The sequence below is a fragment of the Nelumbo nucifera genome, chromosome 4, assembly GCF_055504915.1.
Source record: "Nelumbo nucifera cultivar China Antique chromosome 4, China Antique-T2T, whole genome shotgun sequence".
NCBI lineage: Eukaryota > Viridiplantae > Streptophyta > Magnoliopsida > Proteales > Nelumbonaceae > Nelumbo > Nelumbo nucifera.
In genome coordinates, this window is record NC_142652.1 from 73,218,079 (window position 1) to 73,233,723 (window position 15,645).

The following is a 15,645-nucleotide window of genomic DNA, read 5'->3' on the forward strand; positions in this document are numbered from 1 at the left end:
TTTTTTCCTTCTTTACAGCCTGTCCCAGAGGGAAAGCACATTCCCTTCCTTTCTTTTCTAATAATTCAATTGTTACAAAGTCATTGGAATTAATATTTTCTTGTGCTTGGGGTCTTGTCCCTACCACTTCAGTTGAAGGAATCAAATATTATTTATCTTTTGTGGATGCCTTTAGTAAATTTATTTGGATTTTTCCTATGACTGCTAAATCTTAGGTACCATCTTTATTTCTATCTTTCAAAAATCATGTTGAAAATTTATTGGACTGTAAAATCAAAGTTATTCAAACTGTTGAAGGCACAGAATATAAGCTTCTTACTGATGCTTTTTCATCCTATGGGGATTTTCCATCGACGTTCATGTCCACATATGCACCAACAAAATGGTGCTATTGAATGTCTACACCATATCATAGTGGAAACAGGATTAACTCCCATGGCTACAGTGTCTATCCCTCAAAGCAGGTGGTATGATGCCTTTGAAGTTGTTGTCTTCCTCATAAACAGATTACCTACTCCAACTCTTTCCATGGCTTCTCCCTGGTTAAAATTATTTGGCACACCTCCTGATTAAACTTTATTCAAGGTCTTTGGTTGCTCATATTATCCATACCTAAGACCGTACAAGTGTTATAAGTTGGAGTATCGTTCTGTTGAATGTGTTTTTATGGGCTATAGTCTTCATCATAAAGGCTATAAGTGCCTTCACTTACCAACAGGCCGATTATATATCTCTCGTAATGTTATCTTCAATGAAGGGCACTTTCCGTTTGCTACTACTTCTACTAAGAAACACATCCTCTCCACTCATTGTGCCCTTAATTCTTGGGCCCCACCACTTTGGCCCACCTTTAGCAGCACTCCTTTGTCGTCGGTTGCAGCTCCACCCTCCTCTAAGATTGCACCTCTCGTTGATCTGCCTAAACCACCTCCCACTACAGTTGATGCTCCCTCTCTTGGGAATTCTCCTCCTATGCTCTCCACTCATCCTATGGAGACTCGGTCCAAGCGTGGGGTTCTTAAACCAAATCCACGCTATGCATTACATACTAGCACACTCACTAAGACAGAACCAAGCTATTATTCTCAAGCCCAAAAAGACCCTCGATGGGTCCTAACAATGGCGGACAAGTATAAAGCTTTACTATCCAATAACACTTGGTTGTTGGTTCCTCCCCCTCCTAACAAGAACATTATTGGCAACTGTTGGGTTTATAAAATCAAGAGGTGGTCAGATGGCACTGTTGAATGTTTCAAAGCGTGTCTTATTGCTAAGGGATACAGTCAAGAGGCGGGAGTGGACTATGACGAAACATTCAGTCCCGTTGTGAAGCCTACCGCTATCCGCACTGTGCTCTCTCTTGCACTCTCTTCTCACTAGGGTGTTTGATGAGACTAAAAAGTACCCTATTTTTATCCCCAAATATTCACTCCTTTTCATTATTTTAGCACTTAATTTGACTCATTACTCTTGTATTTCGATTCAGGGCAAACAAGAAGACGATTGGAAGAAAACAAGGCTAATTGGATGATTTTGCACAGTTTCGGCACTATTCAGTAATCTGGGCATAACTCTCTATTCCGGACTCCAATTTGGATAATTCAAGATTCACTGGAAAGATGAGGGATTGGCCCATAACTTTTATGTTTTGGGTTTTGACATATTCGGTCCGAATCGAAGACGAAATCAGGCCCGAAGTCGGAGCAAGTTCGCAGCAAAGCCCATTTCACAGCTGAAACTAAGTCGCAGAAGAGCCTTGTTGCAGCCCAAGTTATTAAAGCAGCCCAACTCGAATTCAAGAGCCAAGAGTCCCAATTTCAAATGTAATCTTCAAAAATAAAGTCTTATCAGATTTAAGTTTTGAATGTAATTCTAGAAAGATAAGATGATTGAGATTAGATCACTAGATAAGAGATAGGATAGGATTAGTTCAAAACAGATAAGGACTTTCTTAATTGAGGTTAATCTCCTAAAAGGAGTTGAAAAACAGCCCTCTCCCTCAGCTATATAAAGGGGGGGGGGGGGGTGGACTAGCCTCAATCATCAATCCAACAATCCATCAATCAAGCATCAAGCAACTCCATCAAGAAATATCAGTTCGGCCTTCTGAGAAGCAAAGCCTGGAGGATTCGAAAATCATGAGCAGCTAAGCTTTTCTTTTCTGGTTCAAGGGGGGAGGTTTGGTTGTATCATCGTGAGGTTCTGTATTTAATTCAAGTTCTTGCTTTTTAATTCAAGTATTCGTTGATTCTTGTGCTTATTCTTTATGGATGTTAATGTTAATTAGTCTAACAAATTAATTAATGTTGATTTTCCTACTGCTATCCATGGTTCGTTGATCCGTAATTGTCACGAATAGTGGTACAAGTAGCAATTAGGTTAATATCTTTCTGAATCAATTGTTCGTGACAGCCTTTGACCAATGTATTGACATGTTTTAACCTAAAGGGAATCAATGGAACAAGATTTGATAATTGCAGCTATTTCAATTATTGTTATTTTGGTTTAACTGTTTTCACAAAGTTTAATGCTATCACTAGTTAATATGGAGCGCTATCGTACCTAGTTGATTTGTGATAAGTGTTGATCGAATGTTGGGTTTGGTCAACTGATTTAGGAAAACACAAGGCTTATTATGGCTATCTTAATAAATCTAAGGTTAAATGCTTGAATTGCAAGATTGCCGAAGTTTACCTATGATCGATGACCAATTGATTAATCCGAACCCTTCAATCAGAATTCGGTAAGACTGATTTCTCTTGTTTGATATTGCTATTGCTTTCTTGTTCTTTTAGAAATTTTAATTATTTAATTTTCCCACTCTATTATATTGCGCATTCGGCTAAGAAATTATTCCCTAGCTCACTGTGGGATTCGACCTAGTACCACTATTACTACAAAAAATAAATTCTATTGTGGGACTAGCATTAATTTTGAGGGCTTCGACAACCCATTAGTGTTCATCAACTGGATGCCAATAACGCCTTTCTACAGAGTATCTTGACTGATGAAGTGTATATGAAACAACCCATTGGGTTCTTTGATCCCCATTATCCTTCCTTTGTTTGTCAGCTAAATCATAGTTTATATGGACTTAAGCAAGCCCTATGGGCATGGTCCACTAGACTACATGATTACCTTCTCATCTTGGGGTTTATTGAATCACGGGCTGATTCCTCTATTTTTCTTCGACGCACTCAGGATGAAGCTCTACTCCTCCTTGTTTACGTCGATGACATTTTGATTATGGGCTCCAGCTCCGCTTCTATTTCCTCTCTTATAGCATCTTAGTTTGCCTTACACGATCTTGGGCCAGCACCTTACTTCTTATGCGTTGAACTGACTTGCTCTTCGTCTGGCCTTCATTTGTCACAACACAAATATATTGTAGATATGCTGGTTCGCACTCAGATGCATGAAGCCAAATCGACTCCTACCCCAATGGCTACTAGCACAAGACTTCACTCCTCACAGGCTGATCCTCTCCTTGATCCATCATTCTACAAGAGCATTGTTGGTGCGCTCCAATATGTGATATTAACTCGGCCAGACATTTGTTTTTCCGTAAACAAAGTCTGTCAATTTCTCAAAGCTCCCACCACTGTTCACTAGGCAGCTGTCACGCAAATCCTTCGCTACCTGAAAGGTACTATCTCACATGGATTGTCTCTTCGCCATTCTAAATCCCTCAATATCACCAGTTTTGCTGACGCGGATTGGGCGAGCTGCCCGATTGATAGATGTTCTCAGAGTGGCTATTCCATATTCCTGGGTCTCAATCTTATTTGTTGGAGCTCAAAGAAGCAATCTACTATCTCTTGTTCGAGTACAGAAGTTGAGTATCGATGTCTTGCCTCTACGGCTGCTAAAATCTCTTAGATAACCATGCTACTGTCTGAACTTGGAGTGAAGCTTTCCCCTGTCACAGTTTGGTGTGATAACATGAGTGCCAAGTCCTTAGCCTACAATCCTATCCAGCATGGTCGCACCAAACACATTGAACTTGATGTTTATTTTATTAGAGACATGGTTGCTAAGAAGCTGCTCTCTATACACTATCTTCCCAGTAATGACCAGCTTGCTGACTTACTCACTAAACCGCTTCCCTCTACCCAATTTACTGATCTAAAGGACAAGCTGACCATTGGTCCACCCCTATCCAGCTTGAAGGGGGATGCTAGAGATAATTGCATGCCATCCACGTCATCAATTGGATAACACTAATAACTAGCTATCTGTATAGTTAACAACACCAGATAATTATTATCTTGTTGTACTTATCAGTTATCTATACATTTGATTTTTTAATTTTTGAATTTTTACATCTGTATATATATAAATCCCTGTAAACTCAGTAAATATCGGTCAACAATTTACCTCTTCAATTAAGTCTCGTATTTGCACATTCTTGATTGAAATTTGGTTCATTTGAATCCTGCTTACAAGTTATCAAGGTTCTCTTAGCCTGTTTGCTTGTCCCAATATACATCAATGTCTCCACCCCCCTCTTCCTTATTTTAATTGATCTCGCCATCATCACCCTCATATATAGTTATCAAAATCTACAGGATCGTTTTCATTTTCATAATCTTTTAAGTTTTGAAATGGAGTAGAGATTATTCTTTACCTCATTGTCATCAAAAGATAAAGTAGTAATGTTAGTTTTATACACATTGTTTCTTGAGGTTTGTAGTTTCCATAGGTAGGATAGTTGCATGGCCATCATTTAGGAACTACATTTGGGTCTACCCTTTAGCTTGTTCAAACCTCTAGTTTTTAAAACCAAACCAATTGTATTGCTTCTTGCCCCATGTTCTATCTTTAGCCGGCTCAAAATCAGACTTGAGACCAAAGTTGGATTTCCTTAGTCCACCATCTCTTCTATGGCTAACCATGATCCATTCATTATCACTGTTTTTATTTTACTTTTTTTTGGTTCACACAATTTGCAGCTTTGTGCCCTCTCTAGCCACATAGTGTGCATAAATTCGAAACATTTTTGTAGAAAACTATAATGTTTTGTTCTTCCCCCCATAAGTGAGAGGGATTGAGAGGACAAAAGGCTTAATATTTAATCCTACATCTTGCAAGATGAATTTGAAGTCATCTTTGGACCAGAATTCCAGAGGGAGACTCGGGAGTCTGATTCAAATAACTTTGCCTTGATATATAGGATTGAAACTCACTTTCCATGGAAAAACTAGGAAGTATTTTCCAATGATAATCCAAGGACCATTAAATCAAACTTTAAGGTGAAACTGGGGAGGTAGAACCCATTGCCAATTGTGCAGATGTCAATTTGGCTCTCCATCTTCCATGCATTGGCTTTCTCAGCAATAACTCTGATGGTTACAAATCCCCCATGAATTTAGGAAATGGGTAGAGTGTCCATTTATCATTAACATTTGATACTTTTTTCTTTCTCTCATCCATATTCACTAGGTGCACCACAATTGTGACTCTAGTAGTCTGAGTTTTTCTCAATTCATTCATTGTCTAGATGAGCCGCCTTCATGAAAGAGGAAGCTTGATCTGTTTTCTTCATTTGACTCAACCACTGGTGGTGCTGAGTTGAGTGATTCACTTCTTCGAGACCAATCTTTATTAAAGGGTTATTTGAATTTTGATGCCTTTGTAGATATTTTCCATCTTGAGACGTGTTGGGTGCATGCATGGAGTTCTCAAAGCCGTTGCACAACACGTCCGCTTACACCAACTAACTCTCCAAATACGGTCGAATAATTCCACTTAAAGGAAGTTCTAGCTTCATCAAATACAAACATCAGTTGTGATGACCATTTTTAGGGTAAACTAGGGCCCTGGAATCATGTTTAGAGAAGAAGTTCCTACCAACGTTGTCAATCACAAAAGATTACCTAATTACCCTCTAAACCTCCCACCAATAAAATCAATCACCACATGGCAATAGGATATGTGGATCCTAAGGCAACACAACATGGAACCTTGCCTCATGTAATCAAAACTGGCAGTTTCTTTGCGCTGTGTTTGGTTTGAACTTTGAAGGAAAAAGTAAGAAAAAGAAGAGGAAGATAAGGAAATCTTTACAAATTAACCTTGTATAGGTTTCCCTACCTTTTCCTTCAAACCAAACATAGTCTTGGGAGAACCAATAAAAACCGTTCTAGATTGCCATCAAACAAATGTCCTTTATAGATGTCATTGAATGATCCAACATTGAAGAAATTTACTTCAGAAAATCCGATCAAAATCCAAGATCGACTGCAACTTTCAAGTGAAAACATAGCCAACTCAATGTGGGTGTGGCATCTAAATTCCACCCCCACGGTAGATGGGAAAGTAACAATAACAAATGGTATTTCTATGACAAATAGTGTTGCTCTTCATCATGGTCTTTAGGTTATATCAAAACATGCAACTCAACAACCACGCCAATTATTTCAGAAAGTTACTGTAGAAGAGATAAATTAAAAGGTGCGTCTTTTGAAACCTTTCCAAGAATAAATCTATATGCCTTGATGGTTTATATTATGGTTTTTAAAACCGAATCGGTTAGGGGTCTGGTTACCGGTTTGAATGGTTTGACCGTTCGGGTCGAATGGTCTGACCGTTCAGATCGAATGGTCTGCCCGTTCTGACAAAAAATTAAAAAAATTCAAAAATTGAAAAACGGTAAAAACCATTCGAATGGTTCGAACGGTTAACCGACCGGTTCAGCAATTTGCTGACCAAAATCAACGGTTTTGGGGAAAACGGAACCGGTCAAGTGACCGGTCCGATCCGGTTTTGAAAACCATGGCCTATATAACAACTGAATTTTTTCTTAACCATTGGGAAATAGTGGGGCCCACTATTACCTAGGCAATTAAGGAAATATTTGACTGAGGGGAAATTCCTATATATGGAATTGAACAACACTTTGATTGTTCTAATCCCAAAGCAAAACAAAATCTAAAAAAGGTTACTAAATTTCATCCCATTAGTTTATGCAATACCATCTACAAGGTTGTAATTAAAATCGTAGCAGATTTAAAACTTTTCTTCTAACCAAATGGCCTTTATACCTAGTTGAAATATTCAAGATAATATAATGCTTATGCATGAAATGGTTCATTTCTTTAAGAAAAAAAATGAGGAAAATTGGATACCTAGGACTAAAAGCTGACCTTGAAAAGGCCTATGATAAGCTTAGGTGGGACTTTATTGTTGCAACTCTCCGAACCCTAAGGCCCCGTTCACATTTTGGTAAGTTATTTACCTGGGTAAATACACTTACCTAGGTAATTGTTTCCCAGGAAAGATTTACCCGGGTAAGTGCATTTACCCATGTTCTTTTATTTCCCATGTAAATAAGGCAATGTCCATTTTATACATAAAAATCCATTATTACAAGCGACATTTTTGTCCCTTTCAAGTGTTGGTAACTTTCCCCCAAGGTGGGAAAGTTATTTACCCACCTAGGAGATGGGTATCACTTACTCGGGTAAATGATACCCAAGAAAATAAACTTTCCCTTGTCCCCACATAAATATGAAAAAAGAACATGAGAATGCTTAAAGCTTTCCCTCGTCCCCACATAAAATGCAAAACAATCATCTTAAGCCATGTAATTAAACTAGCTAGGAATGCTCTGAGCTTATCGATTGTACCTATTTTTGCCGATGACTTATTTCTTATGGTTCAAGCTTTTGTCCCTTAACTTAATTAACTCTTAGACCTAGTAAATGCTTTCTACGTCCAAACAGGAGAGACCATTAACCTAAGAAAATCTTTAATGTTAGTGTCATCTAATGTCCCTAGGCGTTTAAGAAGAGTTATTTAGGGTATGGTAGGGTTAATAAACACTCATTTAATATTTTGATGGATAAAATTAGAAACCGACTAGCCTCATGGAAACAAAGACACTTTATCTTTGGCGAGCCGTCATACATTCATAAGTAGTGTTATTTAAACCCTCCCCGTATTCTCCTTTCAAAGCTTTAAGGTTCCAAAAGAAATTACAAAACAAATAGATTATCTAAAATGAAATGTTTTATGGGGATCTCGAGGGAAAATTGGCAAACATCATGTTGGATGGAAAATAGTGATTAGGCCAAAAAAATGGGAGGGATAGGAATAAGGATGCTGCTTTAAATAATCAAGCTGTTTTAACAAAAATGGCATGGAAAATAGGTCGTGGGTGAGATTTTCTGAATTTCATTGCATTACGAAATGATTCCTAGGGTTGAAAAAGTGTGATTAAGGGTATAAATTCAATGAGGGTAGGAATTCAAAAGAAAATTGCCAATGGGCAGTTAGAAAGTTTTTGGCATGATCCTTGGGTATCTATCAACTACAGACTTCTTAAGCCTTTCACTAGAACTAACACCATCCTAGTAGCTAACTGCACTATAACTTCAGAGTGGAATCTCACTAAGGTAAAATCACTATTGCCTCAATTTGTGTTGAATGAATTATATGCTATCCCTATAAGCCGTAATCCATATAAAGATTGAGTAATAGCAAGGATGGAAATGTAACTATAAAATCTACCTATGAAGAGTTGTACAAAATAGGTATGGTCCTCCTGATTACAATCTTAAGCTCAACATAGATGGAGCATCAAAGCACAATTCTGGAATGGCTTCAATAGTAAGTGATGATGCGCAATCTAGTCGCTCCCTCGTGTTTGATGACTTGGCTCGGACAAGGTTCCAATTTGGTAGAGCTGAGCTGTGTGGCTGAGCTGATATCTTTGTGTCCAAGCTGAAAGCGAGCTGTAAGGAGAGAAGGGTGAGAGTGCCCGGGTAGGTTTTACCTGGGGAGAACACTCCGATGCTTAAGTCAGAAAGATGGTATAGAAATCTCTTGAGATTGTGAGAGAGCTAGGGCATATCAATGTGCATACCTTTTTGGGTGGATTCAGAGTCCTTTTATAGTTTATCTAGGGTTCAAGTGCCTTGGGCAACGTCTCTCAGCCTTTGGTGGAGTTGTTTCCGCAATATGAGGCATGTTAATGTGTCAGTTACTAGATTCACGCGGCGGTTATAGGTTGCTCACTGAACTTGTGGTGCATGGTTCGGTGAGCTGCTCCCCTGGTCGCGATAATGGCACCCTTGAGGGCGGGTCACGTGAAACGGTTTGAGCAAGCTTGCTTTGTCGGTTGCTCAAGCTTGACCCAGCTCGGCCATCTTCGTGCGAGGTGGTCCAGGTTGACCCGTCGAGTTGGCCTACTAACTTGGCATTGCTGTCGATATTGTCCATGTGTCACTATTTGTATGGAATGACCAAAATGCCCCTCATCAGTAAGTATTTTCCATGGGTCGATGGTATGGAGGATACATCAGCAACATTGGTATTGCTTTAATTGAAGTGGTAGAACTATGGGCTATTCATGAAGGTCTATGGAAAGCACTCCAAAAAGGATATTTTCCCCTTATCATCGAATCAGACTCATTATCTACCATCAATGCTATTCAGCTAGGAAGATGGCCTGGCGAACTGAAGTGCTATTCAAAAACACTATGCACCTCATCAGTCAATGTGCAAATATTAGCTTCTCACATTGCTATAGAGAAGCAAACAGAGGTGTCGATAGCTTAGCTAATATGATTCTCAGCCAAAGTGCTCGTAGAAGATATCTAAATAGTCCTCTTGTAAATTTTCTTACTCTGTTGTTAGAAGATACAACTGCTTCTCCTCAGTGGAGAAGATGTAAGCTTTCTAGTAGTTAGTTTCGGGAACTACTTAATGAATATGCAACTGAAGGCATCAAGTGCTTGGTGATGCAACCTTTTTAACCTCCCTATTAGGTTTTTTAGTCATAAGGTTGTGTTTGGATGTAGTGCAAATAGATGCAAAACTATGGTAGTGCAAATGATTTAGGTGTAAATTCTGATTTATTTTTGTTCTAAGTTTTACCTTATTTTGTTTGATTGTACTAAAAATGAAGTAAAATAAGACCTAAAGCAAAATTAAACCAAAATTTACATTCTTTTCATTTTCACTCCCATGCATTTGTGCTAGTGCAAATAAAATTGCACTATAACCACACACAGCCGAAGGAACCTAATGCAACAAGGCTTCTTGTTTGAATTCGATAGAGAAAGGTCATGGCTTCATTTTCCTCGGCATGGTTGCGCAGTCAAGTGGACTGAAATCTGAAATCATGGGTTTCTTATTAAGCTTTTTCTCTAGACTTTTGATAGCTTTTAGTGTTGGTGTGTGATTTCATGGCACCGGAGGGAAATAAGAGAGAGAAGAGAGGGCGTACATGTTAGACTAACCACATAGTTATGTAGTTGGTCACATTGTTGTTGATTAAATATATTTTTTGGGCTGTTAGAGAACCAAAACATTTTAATTGTTTCAAGAACACCTATAAATAGAGATGGTCACCACTCGACAAGTTGTCTAGCTATCTCAATCTGTTTCCCATCTCCTTGGAGGCTTGGAGTCAAGTAGAGACTCATTTGAGAAACCGACATGGGCTGAGGTAGAGTTTGCAAGTTCAGAGAGAGAGGGATGGAAGTTACAATTTTGGGGCCGATTTCCATTTGTTTAACACTGTCTTTAGGGTCGATTACCATTTAAAAACCATAAAAAATGGTATCAGAGTCTCTTCGAAATGCTTAAAAATGTAGATTGATATTTTAAGCGATTTAGCCGGATTTTGGTGAAATATATGTCGGAAATTGATCCTAGTTGACCACCATCCATTTCTGATCTAATGGAGGTCAACCGGTTGCTGGAAGTGAGCGAAAATGGATGGTCTAAAATCATTTATTGATTCGGACTGCACAAACCCGATTGTGAATTTTGGGTGAAGAAAACAACTTGTTCCGGTCCATTTAGACCTGTTTTCAACGGACCGTGTCCAACATGGTGCCATACCATATATGGTGAGCTGTGTCCGCCACGGTACCGTGTTAGACACAATACCACGTTGGATCGGTTCCGTGTGAACTGAGTGGTTGAAATGCGGTTCGAGTGAGTTGAATTGAACTAAACCGGTCCAAAACATATCAAGGCACTTTCTGGGACCACTTTGACATGATTTAGACTGGTTTTTGAATGGTCCAAGCCATATTTAGGTGACTAACAACCATTTAAATTCAATTTTGATCATTTTGTTCAAACTGAATCGAATTTTGACCCTTTTATTGTAATAAAATGTCTAGTTTAGCCTAATATAAGCTCTTTTGGATTCTATTTGAAAATTTGGGGCATTTTGTTCCAATTTAATTGCATAAAGAAAATATTTTAGGGCTAATTTTTTTTCTTTTATTTTTTCTTTTCCATTAAAATTAGATTGATGTTTTTGGTTCCATGCTTTTTGGTTCCAATTTAATTACTATCCTTAATTACCAATCATGTTTTTGGTTCCATGCTTATATGAAAAACTAAGGAATTTGTAGTACTACACTTAGTTAATGATTGACTATTTATTTTGTTCTTGGTTGTATTTGAGGTCAGTTTAAGGACCAAAAGCCAAAGCAATTGGGACTCAAATTGGCATTAGATGTTTCTTGATCCCAACTATTGGTTGTCCATTCCATTGAATTTGTAAACGACTAACCCAAAGGTAACATCATTTATCATGATTTAATTAGAGCGATCAAGGGAATTGCATGTGTATATATTTATTATTAATTGTTTTAACCTGAAGGTTTAAGTGATTAATAGTTAAGTATGTGCATGTGCAGCCTTGTTGTGTGATTAAATTCACTTGGTTATTATTATGGAATCGTTCTTGAACCTAAAGGAGAGAGGATGAGACCATATATAACTTTGTCATTTGATAAACATGCTTGATTATTTGGATGCTTGATATGTAGTTTGTTCATTTAGCTTCCAATGTATAAATTATATTTGGTATTTTTTGCATGATAGCCTTGAACACTAAAAACCTTTTTGCTCAATTTCAATCATTCTCCTTTGAAATTTTGACTAGAACAAATTACAAAAGATGGAGAAGTACTCAAATTGACATCACCTTAGGAGCCTGTATATATAACATCTGCCTCACACAACTTGAACCTTCACAACCTCGGACAAATGCAAGTAGCCAAGCTCACATTAGATATAACAATTGGCAGCATGCCAATAAAATGACTCTCCTTATCATTCAAAGTCAGATTTCTAAGCCATTGAAGCCATTCTCATATTTGATACTGCTAGGGAAACTTGTAACACTATAAAAAGTCAGTTTGTAGGCTCCATAAAGGCCATGATCATTAGTTTGCTTTCCCAACTTTTTGTTACAAAGTTTGAGCAACCTAGAAGTATTAGAAAGTTTATTAATAAGGTGTCAGGGATTGTTTACCAGCTTAAAGATTTAAAGATGAACCTACATGTTGATTTTCTTGTTTATGCTGTGTTATCTACTTTACCCAAGTCTTTTGAAACCTTTGTAGTTAATTATCGCAAATGGAATGTGAATGAACTGATAAACCAATGTGTCCTAGAGGAGGAGAGACAAAAGAAATATAGAAGTGAATTTGCACATGTTGTTGCTTTGGAACTAAAGAAGAAATTGATTAAGAATAGTGGAAAAAGGAAAAACTATAAGTATAAACCCAAGGAGAAAAATTCTACTAAGGTTGAGCAAAAGAAGGCAGAGGGAATTATTTGCAATTATTGCAAGAAACCCGGGCGCTATATGTCAGATTGTTGGAAATTGAAGAAAAAGGAAAACAAGCAAGGTAACCCTTTAGCCTTAGTGTGCTTAGAATTGAATATTGTGGATATACCCTTAAATATAGGGTGGATTAATTCTGGGTGCACTACTCACATTTCAAATACCTTATAGGGTTCCTAAATGTAAGGAAGTTTGACTTGGAGAGCATCTACATCTACATGGGGAATGTGGAGCATGTTAGAGTTTTAGGAGTTGACACTTATAGACTTGTCTTAGAATTTGGATTCACATTAGATCTTCTTGACACTTATTATGTGCATTCCATTAGAAGAAATTTAATTTCAGTTTCAAAGTTGGACGCTTGTGGACACTCATTTTATTTTTCTAGTGGAACTCTTACTATGAGTTATATTTGAATAATATTGGTTCTGCAACTTGTTTAGAAGGGCTTTATAAGATGAATCTTGATCAATCATATGCAAAATCTTTGTTTCCTGTAAATGTTGAATCTTGTCTTATTGATAGCTTGCCACTTAAAAGGAAAGAGATGGAATCTTCACCCATGCTTGGCATTGAAGATTTGGACACATATCCAAAAATTGTCTTAATAGACTGGTTAGAGACGGAATACTTTTAGGGGTAAACTTTGATGATACTGGTAATTGTATAGATTGCCTCAAGGGTAAAATGACTAGAAAACCATTTCCCAGGGGTACTAGGTGTACCGAGCTCCTCTAGATTATTCACATTGATATTTGTGGTTCTTTTAAAGTTCCTATTCAAAGTAGACATAGGTACTTTATTACATTCATTGACGATTATTCTAGATTTGGTTATCTTTATCCGATTGATAATAAATTAGATGTCTTGCAAACATTCAAGGTGTATAAGGTTGAGGTGGAAAATTAACTAGATAGAAGAATCAAAATTGTGAGGTCTGATAGAGGTCATGAATTTGAATTTTTATGCTTTTCTCCAAGATCATGGGATTATTCATCAAACTTCCATAGCCCATACACCTCAACAAAATGGTGTTGCTGAAAAAAAGAAAGAGAACGTTAATAAATATGATGTGTAGTATGATGAGCAATGCCACTTACCCACATCCTTTTGGGAAGAAGCCATTAGGATGGTAGTTTACATTTCAATTAGAGTGCCCTCTAAAGAAGTGTCTAAAACACCATATGAAATATGAATTGAAAAGAAGCCAAGTCTAAATCATCTACATGTATGGGGTTGTGCTATTGAAGATAAGATTCCAATGCTAGGGTTACTTAAAACCTCATCCAAATCCATTAGTTGTTACTTTGTGGGGGTACCTAGAAAGATCAAAGGGATATAGGATGTATGATCCATCAAACCCTAATTCTACCATTATCAAACCCGAGGATGTAAAGTTTCTTGAGACTGATGATGACAGTCCTAAAAGGAGCAAAATTCAAATAGAAGATTTGATTGATAAAGTTTTACCGAATCTCACTCCAAATGTTGTTCCAAATAATGTTAATGTTAGAACCTCACAAAGGCCTCAAAGAATCAAAAGATCTACAATTCCAGATGATTACATTGTATATCTTGTTGAACTTGATTATGTCGATAATGATCCTAGAAATTACTCAGAAGCATTAAGACATCAGAATTTTGAGCAATGGTTTAAAGAAATAGGCTAAGGTCTGCCCAGTGGGGGAGGTTAAGGTAACCCCTGCCCCTGTGTAGGAATTGGTACAACTTTCGTCAAAGGTGAGGGTCCATTCGGCGTCCTCTGCTGTTGCAATGAGGGGGAGGTCACTAGGTATCTCTTCAGAGATGGGGAAGTCATTACGGGACAAGAAGGCTACTAGTAGATCTGCAACAGCCTAACATTTGATCGCTTTGGGTTGGGTATAATCAATGCTATACTCACTCAGTTGTAGTATCCATTTGACTAGTCTCTTGGAGAGTGGTAGTCGGTTGATGAAGTATTTGATGGGATCATTTCTTACTATCAGTATCACCCTCTAATAGTGAAGACCAACGCTAAACATTATTGCTCCATTAGTGAGTAATTATTTTTCGCAAGCTTCAATGTTTTATTGGCGTAGTAGATGGGGAATTCTACCTTTTCCTTGTTCTCCTAAGCTAACAGGCATCCTAAGGCTTCCAAATTGGATGAGATGTATAATCTGAATTCTTGACCACTTTTTGGTGGGGACATGGTTGTGGCCCTAGCTAGGGCTTGTTTTAGCTGGTCAAAGGCATGCTGATGTTGCAACGACCATTTGTACGCTACAGATTTCTTTATGATCTTAAGGACGAGTGATGCAACATGCGCTAGGCCGGGTATAAACCTCTTGAAGTAGGACACCTTTCCTATAAAATGTTTTTAGCTATGACTTGGTTCTTGGGGGACGTAGGTCAAGGACTACTTTCACTTTGTCTTCACTGGGGTGGATTCTTATCTAATCAATTCGGTAGCCAAGAAACTTTCCTGATCGCACTCCAAATGAACACTTAAAAGGATTGAGTTTTAGGTTGAAGGCTTTACATCACATAAATACCTTTTTTAGTACTTCAATATCATCTTCCCTTCTCTTAGCTTTTACGACGTTGTCATCCACATAACATTCTATTTCCTTATGCATCATGTCGTGGAAGACACTCGTCATGGCCCTCTGGTAGGTGGCTCTAGCGTTCTTCAGACCGAAAGACATCATTTTGTAGTAGAACTTCCCTATCAATGTTCTGAATGCTTGTGGGGTGTGTCAATGGGATCCATGTATATCTGGTTGTAACCGCTATATGCATCTATGAAGGAGAAGAGCTGGTTCCCAACTGTACCATCTATGAGGATTTCAATGTTAGGTAGTGGAAACTCGAATTTGAGGTAGGCTTTTGTTTAGATCTCTGAAGTCTACACTAAACCTAAGGTAATGGAAATGTTAATGGGCTGAAGTTTGTGTGCAAGTACTAACCTCAACTGGCTATTCTTTGTTTTGACAGGGACAACATTTGCCAACCACTATGGATGTGCGATGGGCTTTGTAAAGCCACTTTTAGGAGCCGTTTGA